This window comes from Rhinopithecus bieti, unplaced genomic scaffold (assembly GCF_001698545.2).
Source record: "Rhinopithecus bieti isolate Rb0 unplaced genomic scaffold, ASM169854v2 scaffold_14838, whole genome shotgun sequence".
NCBI lineage: Eukaryota > Metazoa > Chordata > Mammalia > Primates > Cercopithecidae > Rhinopithecus > Rhinopithecus bieti.
In genome coordinates this window covers 173,947-183,991 of record NW_016807897.1, presented here as the reverse complement: position 1 = coordinate 183,991, position 10,045 = coordinate 173,947, and positions in this window count along the sequence as shown.

Genomic DNA, 10,045 nt, shown 5'->3' with positions numbered 1-10,045 from the left:
AGGGTCTTTTTTGGTTCCATATGAACTTTAAAGCAGTTTTTTCCAATTCTGTGAAGGAAGTCATTGGCAGCTTGATGGGGATGGCATTGAATCTATAAATTACCTTGGGCAGTATGGCCATTTTCACGATATTGATTCTTCCTATCCATGAGCATGGTATGTTCTTCCATTTGTTTGTGTCCTCTTTTATTTCACTGAGCAGTGGTTTGTAGTTTGTATTTTTAATCATGCTTATATTTTCTCATGTTCATTCACCATTTTCCTTTTATTTTCTGTGCATTAACTGTGTGGTCTTATTTTTCTGTTGCAATCTTAGTGTTTTTTAATTGATTCTTGTATGTTCTTTGCACATTATATAGCACATATTTATGCTTTGGTTTGCCTCTTATTGGTGCTTACATGTTTGACATGCAGAATTTTACTATTTTAATGTAGATAAATCTATTGCTTTGTTTTTCCTTTGTGATTCTTTCCATTTCTTTTAAACACAGAAAGCCTCATCCATCCATCCACCTATCCATCCAGGTATCAGAAAGATAATTGACACATCTTGTTTCTTAGTTTTCTTGTGGCTTTAGACTTAGAGGAAACAGGAAATCCAGAGGCCCACAGGTGTGGCAGCCCATCTAGCGAGGTGGGGTTTATAAGCCTTCCATAGCTCCTTGGCCTTTGCCATAGCTGCTTCCTTTCCCTGTAATGTGCACCTGCTTCTCTACCTGGCAACATCCATTTGGAGTTGAGATCTGGTAGAAACCTGTGCTGACACTCCCCTTTCATCTAGAAATGGTCTTGTTGTCATGTTTTACCTCCACTCAACAAGCCACTACATGCTCCTATTAGAGCATCTTCATTTATTTCCTTCCTTTTTTTTCAGTAGACATCTAATGACTGTCTACCTTGTTGCCTGGACTCAATCACTGTCCCCACTTTATGATACTTGTAATTCAGAGGGGAGAGCAAAAGTCACACAGTTACTCATTCAATCTACTTAAGTGCATGTATTCACTTACCTATTGGACACAACAAGATAAAAGTACAGATTAAGATGTGCTGTGTTGTTAGGAGCACTTATGACAAGGAAGGGGATCTTACTTAAAACAAGGAAGGGGATCTTACTTAAAGTGATGTAGTAAGATTTGGACAAGAAACAAGAGGCAAACCTATTAGAAATGCCCCACTACAAAAATGTATTATTACTTACAGATTATATGATTAGCTGCTTAGAAAGCTAAAGATGATTAACTAAGAACTGTGTTTAGCAAGGCAGATGGAATCAAGCCAATTTTACAAAATTCAGCACCTTTCCTACAAATCAACAATAACCAGTTAGGAAATAAGATGGGAAAAAAATCCATTTTTGAATATTACAATTGCAACTTCCCCTTTGAAGAAGTGACAATTAAACTGAGACCTAAAGGGAAAGAGTCAGTCATGTGACATGAGTTTGAGGCTTGATGTCCACTGGCCAGAAAGGAGGCCAGTGTGGCTGGGACATGGTAAGCAAGGGTGGGGGTAGTAGGAGGAGATGGTTTGGAGAGGGGCCCTAGAGAACTTTTCGAGGGGTTGACCCTCTTTCTGATAATAATGTAATGCACAGGAGTTTTAAGCAAGAGAATGACATGATCAGTTTTATACTTTGTAAAGATCACTGTGATATTGTGTGGGGAATGCCCTATAAGGAGCAAGGATGGAAATAAGGAGACCAGCTAAAAGTGTTTTACCAGCAGTACTTGTGACAGATGATCATGGGAGCTTTGGGGATGGAGAGCAATAGAGGGATTCCAGATGGATTTTGGAGGCACAGCTAACAAAATGTGGACATTAATTGGATATTTAGAGTCGAGGAAAAGGATGTAGTTAAGAATGATCCCAGTTGTATTAGTTTGCTAGGGCCACCTAAGAAAGTACCACAAACTAGGTGGCTGCATTAGTCAGTTTAAGCTGCCACATCCAGGTACCACAGACTAGGTGATGTAAACAACAGGCGCCCATTTTTTTCACAGTTCTAAAAGTGGCTAAAAGTCTACAGTCAAGGTGCCTGCAAATTTGGTTCTTGGTGAGGGCTCTCTTCCTGGCTTGCAGATGGCTGCCTTCTTGCTGTGTCCTCATATGGCCTTCCCTCTGTGCAGAGAGAGAGAGACCTCTTAAAAGAACACAAGCTAACTTGTTGGGTATAGTGGGAAAACAAGATGAGGAGACAGTACATGCAGACAAGTGCTTTGAACACAGCCAGAGAAATGTGGCACTTACTGGAGAGGGATGTGAGAGTCAAGGATTGGTTTTTTGTAAAGACAGAAAATATAGCAAGTTTCCATGGTGATGGGACTGGTCAAGTAGAAAGGGGGAATTCATTGATGCTGGAGGGAGGGGCAAGTGGCATGGGATGGGATCTAGAACACAAATGAAGACATCAGTCTTAGAAAGGAGAAGGGATACTTCTGCCATTTTAGTTTGAGGAAAGCTGAGTTCAGTCAGAGGAAGGCACAGGAAGGATTAGTGATGGGAGGATGAGGGAATTTCTATTTCATATCTTGTAACATCTAAATTGAGTATTGACAAAGAAAGCAGGAGAGAAATGGAACGACATGGGGAGTTTGAGGAAAGGGCAAATCACCATTCTGAGAACCAGATTGGAAAGACACCAAACATGGAAGTCCTGAGCAGTGAGATGTGCCTTGGTGAGGCAGAAGATCATGAGCCTATAGCGGTACACAATCTGCTGATGTGTGTGATTTTCTCTGGAAGCACGGAGACGCACAAGTGCAGACACACAGAGGGCACAGTTGAGTTCATCCAAGAGTGGGAATTTGTCAGTCAATTGTGACAGAGGCAAAAAAGGGAAATAAGATGATTATATGATGGATGATAGCCCTGGGGTGTTTGAGGAGAATAGAGAAGGAAGATTCATTGGAAAGTTGACCAAGGGCTGGACTGAAACCTTGAGAATAGAATTCTGTATGGCTTAGGCCTGACCTAGAATAGGTAGCCAGGAAATGTTAACCAAAATGGTCACAAGGGAGGACCCTGGAGAGCTGCAATACTGTGACTAAGCACCAGGGGGCAAGAGATGACAATAAATGAGTTTGACCGCACCCTACCTAGGACTTGGGGGCTGTGTGTCCTGAGCTCCACTGGCCTAGCTGACTGCTCCTAGGGCTTTGGGGTGCATGATGGTGCCTACCTGAGCTGAAGCCTACTGTATCTACCACCAAATTGGTGGCGGTGGGGTGTGTGGGGCAAGGACAGATGAAACCATGAATCTGAGACACAGATAAAGGAACTTCCTTTGTTTGCACCCATCCTGTGCTCTTGTCCATGTCTGGGCGCTGGGCAATGCCCCAGCCCTGAGCAACCCTGGGAAGCTGACTCTTGAGTGTTATGGGGTCACCCTGAGATATGGCACCAAGAATGCCAATCTATGTGCTGGCCCTGAAGAGCCATCAAACATCTTTCCCAAGGCTGGTACCATAGGTTATAGTCTTAGGGGCTGGCCCTAATCTAGAGGGCTCCTAGAGCTAAGGGCCCTGAGCCTGGAAAAGGTGTCTGTGCCTAAGGAGGGGCATGTGAAGGCTCTGGTGGAGAGAACCCATTGACCACTAGATCTAATATGCCTCCTATAAGCCCAGACCATGCTGAGCCTGGGAACAGAAGAGAATGGAAACTGGACAGTCATCTGTTCATCTATTTACTTCCTCATTAATTCACACTTCCATGCTCCCTTCCCTGTGTTAGTGGAAGAAACAGACAATTATGTCTAAGGTGATAGATGGAAGAAAGGGAGGATTCAGGCAGAGTGTGCGTATTAGCTTGGGTGACTCAGAGGATGGAGGTGCCTATCCAAGAGAGGAAGCAGTGCAGGAGTTAAAGGAGGGGAACAGTGTGCTGATAAAGACCAGAAGAGAAGACCCAATTGACCCGAGAAGAGAGAGGGGGAGGTGAATGCAATAAGGGTGGAGATGCACTCTGTGGTATGGCCATCTTCCAGGAACCCATGTTGTATCTTCATCAGAGCTGAGAAGGAGGACATAGGGCTCAGAATGGCAGGGAGACAGGCTGACATTTGCTGACTCTCATTCATTGGTTCCTTGATCCAGGAGGACCTCTGGATTCTAGCCTCACTCTCAACCAAGTGTCTTATCTTTGTCCCTATGTTCCAGTGAGTCAGCAGAAACAGGGAGCGGTAAAGTGATTTGCCCAGGGTTTCACAGCAGGTGGGTAGCAGGTAGAAGCCTAAACAGTCAATGCCTTGCCTCCATTGGCACCACATCCCACATAGAAACTGGTGGGCACTGCCTACTGACAAGTGAGGGGAACAATAAAAGAGCAGCACTGAACTCAGTTCAAGACCCCCTTCTTGAGTCTTCTGCTGTCCCATTACCCCTTTTGCAGGCAGTCCCAGGTTGCCTTTCCTAGCAGATGGCATGTCCAAGATTCGGGGTGTAAATGGCCTCAAGAGCATGGCTCTTACCTAGAGCCCTGAGCCTCTTTCTCTGCTGAAGTCCGCCCCATTCCTAGTCAGCCAAATTTCCAGCCTCTCTCCCACCTACCTTCCCCACAGGGTAGAACTGGAAATAGATGTACAAACACTTGAGTGCACTATTCTAAATACTGCAATTTGTCTGTCCTGTCTGCCGACCTTTGCCTCTCTGTAATTGACATGTTTTGATTCTGCAGGGTTGTGGGTTTTGTTTCACCAACAAGGTGATCAGGTGGTTAATTACCCTTTGACCTTTGGGGTCAGGGCCTCCATCTGGGCAGGAAACATCCATGGCTCCAGGAGTTTTGGGCCTCTTGGCATTTAATTGTCACCGTCAATCCCCCCTACAGTTCCCCACAGCCCCCATCTCCCTGCAGTGGTCCTGACTTCCGTGTGCCACAAAGGGATTTGCAGAGGCTAATTGGAGCCAACACCAGGGATGTTCATCAACTTGTGTGCAGTGCTTTGCACTTCATGACTTACACCCTGCTGTCTCATCTACCAAGTCCCCTTGTGCCCCAGACCCATAGGAAAGTTGCAGTCCCAGGGCCAGAACTGCACCCCCACTGCAGGGCATGCCAGCAGGTCTGACAGACCCTCATCGAGGAGCTCCTCCCTGAGGAAGAGCTGCAAGGTTTCTGGTTAATGTTCAGAAGCTTAAGAAGGGCTCTACCTAAATAGAAAATGAGCACTGGAGGAAGGCTTTCCTGGGGCTCGGGAGCTGTGAACATTCATAGAGGGAAGCCTTACCTGCAAGGTACTGTGTTATGGGGGCATCCAAGATCTGTCCCAATCTCTGCCCTCTGTAGCTCAGTCTAGAAGGGCAATGGCGTGTGCTCCAAGTGAGGTACAGGCGGGGGTAGGGGCACATGGAGCAGGGCTCCTTCCCAGCAAGGCTCTGCATGGAGGTGGGCAAAGGTTGAAAATATAGAGCTGGGAGGCAAGGGCATAAGAGCCTACGGAATAGTGACAAATGTATGAGGGCAGAAAGGCCCAGGGCTTCTATGAAACCCAAGGGCTCGGGGGACTGGGTGCAGAGTGCATGACTGGAGGAGAGAAACGCAGCTGCAGAGGAAGAGGGAGGCCAAGCCAGGTGGAGAACCTGGATTCTATTTGATAGGCAATGGAGAAGCACTCAGTGCTGTTTTCCCTACCCATTAAAACAAACCAAACAAAAAAACTCCAATTATTTAATATCCCCTAGGGAATATTTAATTTGGTCCTAGCTGTAAGCCAGTCTTCATTAAGGTTGATGTAGCCCATTTTTAGAGATGCAGGTGAAGTTTACTGCAGTCTCTACTGAGGCTAGAGACACATTCCAAGGCTTTGATGAACTGGCTCCCTCCTTTCACCTCATAGGCAGTTTGGCCTGAAGCTGCAGTTCCCAGTTCCCATGTCTGCCCGGCCCACTTCCTGTCACAGTAGCCCTCCTTCTCCAACCTTTCCTTCCCAGTGATTTTGGCAGAGAAGAACAAAACTCATACCCAAGAACATTCTATAGCTGCCTTCCTTTTCATTGTCTTCAAAATATGCTTCAAAACACACTGAAGACACCACAGTGGGCATCAGCCCGTGCTGTGGTGTGTGCTGCAAACGTGAACTGGGGCTGGTAGTTTTAATAACACTCTTCCTTCTCTATTAGAAAATGGGCTTGGGAATAGGAACATTTATGAATGTTTTATGTGTTTAGAAAACATGAATATTCAGCTTTAAGGTTGTGTATGCAATGTTCTATTATGTACATTGAATATTGTACATAATACAATATTATGTACAATACACAATACAGCGAGGATTGCTGTACTGCCCGCCTGGGAATGAACTGATATGGAGGTCGCAGTGGCTGTTTCTGGAAGCTCTGCCATGTGTGGTGGCTGGCCCACCTCTGTCATGTTCTTCCAGCTTCCCCTACCGTACCAGCCCACATGCACATGCAACTCTTACACTTTTCCAGACAGGTGAAGCCAATCTGGCTTCATGCTGGAGGGGTAAAGAAATCCAAACTGAACCACCATCAAGCTATTTGGGCATGAAAGGGGACCAGCACTTCCCGCTTTCAATCTTGGGGTTGCTGGTGGCTGTGTTGAGGGTTGGAGAAAGGCCTGGGCTTGGGCCTCCCTTTCTGGCATGACATTGGATCTGCAGGTGCTGTCGGCAGTTCCTCTGGAAGGAAAGGAAGAAGAGAGGAGGGATGGGTTCCTGCTGCAGGATCCCTGTACCAACAAACTCGCAGTGCTTTGGACCCTCTTGGGCCTCTACCTACCCCATCAAAGGGGAAGCTTGTGTGGGCTGGGCAGCTAGAGCAAGGGAGGAGTTCACAGCATCCCAGCAGAGGGCAGGAACCTCTGGGTACAGGCAGCCCTTTTGGCCCAAGTCAAGTTCCCAGCCATCTAGTAGTGTGTGGGCCACTGTGCTCAGGGCATGAGGCAGAATGCCACTGGCACTCTGGGGCCACCCAGGAAGGAGGTTGCCACCAAGGAGAGCCCATCAGCCAAGGCTAGTGGTGCCGGAGGTGGGGTCCTGCACTCAACGACTGCTGCATCTTCATATTTGCCCTCCCAACTTCTCACCCGATGTCTGCCTGGCCTTGGGCTGCTAGTGAGACAGCTCACAACCCACTATTATCTCCCTCACCCCAAGAAGAGCCTGATGGTAAAGATGCGGTGCATTGTGTGCATGCAGTGTGTGAGGCTAGAAGGCCAAGGGACAGAAAATGTTTGTCCTGAGTAGTTTCAGCTGAAGCGTCCATTTGACGATTTCCCTTGTAAAACTTTGTGGTATGAGTTCCAGAGTCCCCCAGAGCCTCATGGAGCAGCCTAGCACAGACCATGGGGACAGCCATACTGCCTCCTAGTGCGAGCTGTGACCCTGAAAGCTTGGTCTGTGACAGGTCTTCTTGACCCAAGTTGTTTCCAGACTGCCCTCCTACCCTGGGCAAGGCTGGTACAAGCCCCGCTGCTTAGTTTTCACACCGCTATCCTTTTGTCTCGTCTGCCTCTCCCAAAGCCCTGGACTGAGGGTTGACGGCTTTCTCCCTGGCCCTCTGGAGCTGGGGGAATTACGGCTTGTGCCTGGGACAATGAGCAAAAAGATAAGCACCAACTGACTCTAGGCAGAGCTACTGATCTGCCAAGGGAGCCAAGGCTAAGGTGTCCAGGCCAGGAGCAAGCTGGAACGGGCCTGCCAGCAGCACCACAGATGCCTTGAAGCAGGCATTCGACCCTGGAACTGCATAAGAGGTCTCAGAGAATTCACTCACCACAGTCTGACTTCAGTAATTCACAAAACTGGGCAATCCTGCACAGGAGCGCTCATTCTGGGCTTTTGGCCCCTGTAACCCCTTCTTACCCTCAATCCTAAGATGAGTTGTCCTTGGAGCTACTCCTGGGAGGATTCCTGTGTAAAAGCAGACCAAGGCAGCCACCAAACTCTCTGGTACCCTGGCTGCAGGGCTGAGCTAAGAGCTAAGCAGTCGACTGGTAGGTGACCACAGACTCCTCCAGTTCAGATAAACCCTAGCCGAGGCACACTCTAAACACTGAATTCAAACAGTAACCCCAGCCTAATGTCTCCAGCCTAGCCGATTTCACAGTGCCTCTCCCTAAGGCTCTTTCAGCTCTACCATTCCATTCATGTGTCCTCATCTGCTGTAAGAGCTAGATTGGAAAGGCATTATCTCCTCCAAACTCCTTTTCATTCAGATAGAGAAAGTGAGGCCCAGAGAACTTAGGTGACTCTCCTAAGGTAAAACTGGGCCTGTAATGGTGGGAACTACTGATGCTGCACAGTAAACCCCTGAGCCTCCCCTGTAATCAGAATGCTAGCAGGCTGGCTGAGTAGCTGGAAGGGCCTCACGTATTACTACCACCATCCCTTCCCCTGCTCTGGTTCTAGGCCTCTACTGTGCATGCCAGCAGTCAGTGCCCTCTCACTCCTCTGACAGGTGTGGCTTGGTTTTCCACATGTGAGGCCCTGCACACTCTGGCAGGAGGGGAGGACGTGGCAGGTGTGGCTGCTTCTGCCTCTGAGCTGGATTTGGCCTGTCAAGAGAGTTCCTGCCAACAGCCGGGAATGCCAGACACTTTCAACACTGCCTGTCCAAAGTCACAGAGGGTATAAAGAATGCCCCCAAACTCTGCTTGTCTCTACTGGGTGCCAGTTAACTGGCTCTTAGGAATGCTCTGCATCTGATGATTACGAGGAGAGGTATTCCTCTGTGTGTCAAGTGGGTGACTTTTGACAACCAACTGAGCCATCAGCTGCCCCTTCCCAGTGTCTGCAAAGGACACACCTGAGAACAGCCTGTGTGTCTTCATCAGCTCAGGGTGCCCTAACAACATACCACTGACTGGGTAGCTTCAGCAACAAACATGCATTTCTCACTTCTGAAGGCTGAAAAACCCAACATCAAGGCTTTGGCAAGGTAGGTTTTGTCCTGGAGCCTCTTCCCTTGGCTTTTAGGCAGCCACAATCTCGCTGTGTGCTCACATGACCTCTTGTGTGTGTGTGCGTACGTATGTGTGTGCATGCGCCCATGTGCACGCGAAGGGGCTTGGTGGGCACAGAAAGTTTCCTGTTGTTTCCTCTTTTAAGGGCACTAATCCCATCATGATAGTCTCACCCTAGTGACTTCGTCTAACCTTAATCACCCCTGTCAAAGGCATCATCTTCAAACACTCTGACACTGGGTAGTTACAGCTTCAATATATGAATTTGGGGTGGGGCACACTGTCTATAAAACCATGATAGAGATCACACATCCTAAGGAATCTCTGGCTCCTCCTGTGATGTGAGGTCTAATGTGCCTCCTTTATTTTAACTTGCCACTAGAGACTGGGGTCTCCTTTGCTTTCTCTAATCAATGGTTCATTACCTTAAGAAAGGCACACAATGACCTCTGGTTTGGCTATCTGAACCTCTCTCTGCACCATGCAGACAACTGCGAAGATGTCTTTCTTGGTGCCTGACTTGTAACCAAAATAATTTTCCCTCTGGGGGTACCCGTATCCATTAAAACGTCTACTGACGGGAGAGAAAGAACCCATATGTAAGGGGTATGGGTACACTGTCCTTTAGTGTTCAGGCTTACTTCTGAAGTAGTATGTGAGGCACAAACACCATCCACCCTGAGAAGGTAGCCCCTAGGCAAACTTTTTCAGAGTTCAGTGGGCCTATGGCTGCCCTTGGTGTCAATGAAGGAGCCAGCATGCCTGAGCTACACAAAGAAAAGCTACACAGTGCGCCTGGGCACACGGCCATGTGGGAAGGCAGCAGTCACTGGCCTCTGCAAATGTGGCATGGAGCTGAGGTGTGAACAAGAGACTGAGCAGGGTCCGCAAAAGGGGCCTAACTGTAGGGAACGAGCCCTTCACCAGGGACCTTGGCACAGTCGGGTTCCAAACGTCACACATCAATTCACAAAGTTACAGTGAACAAAAATGTTTATTAAACAAGGAAGCCATAATTATTTTAGCTCTTAAGTGCCTCCATTGAGCTGATTTCAGGTTCCTTTAGTTGGAGTCCCATTCTCTCTGGGTTTCTCCAACAAGACTATGGAGGGGAGGCAGG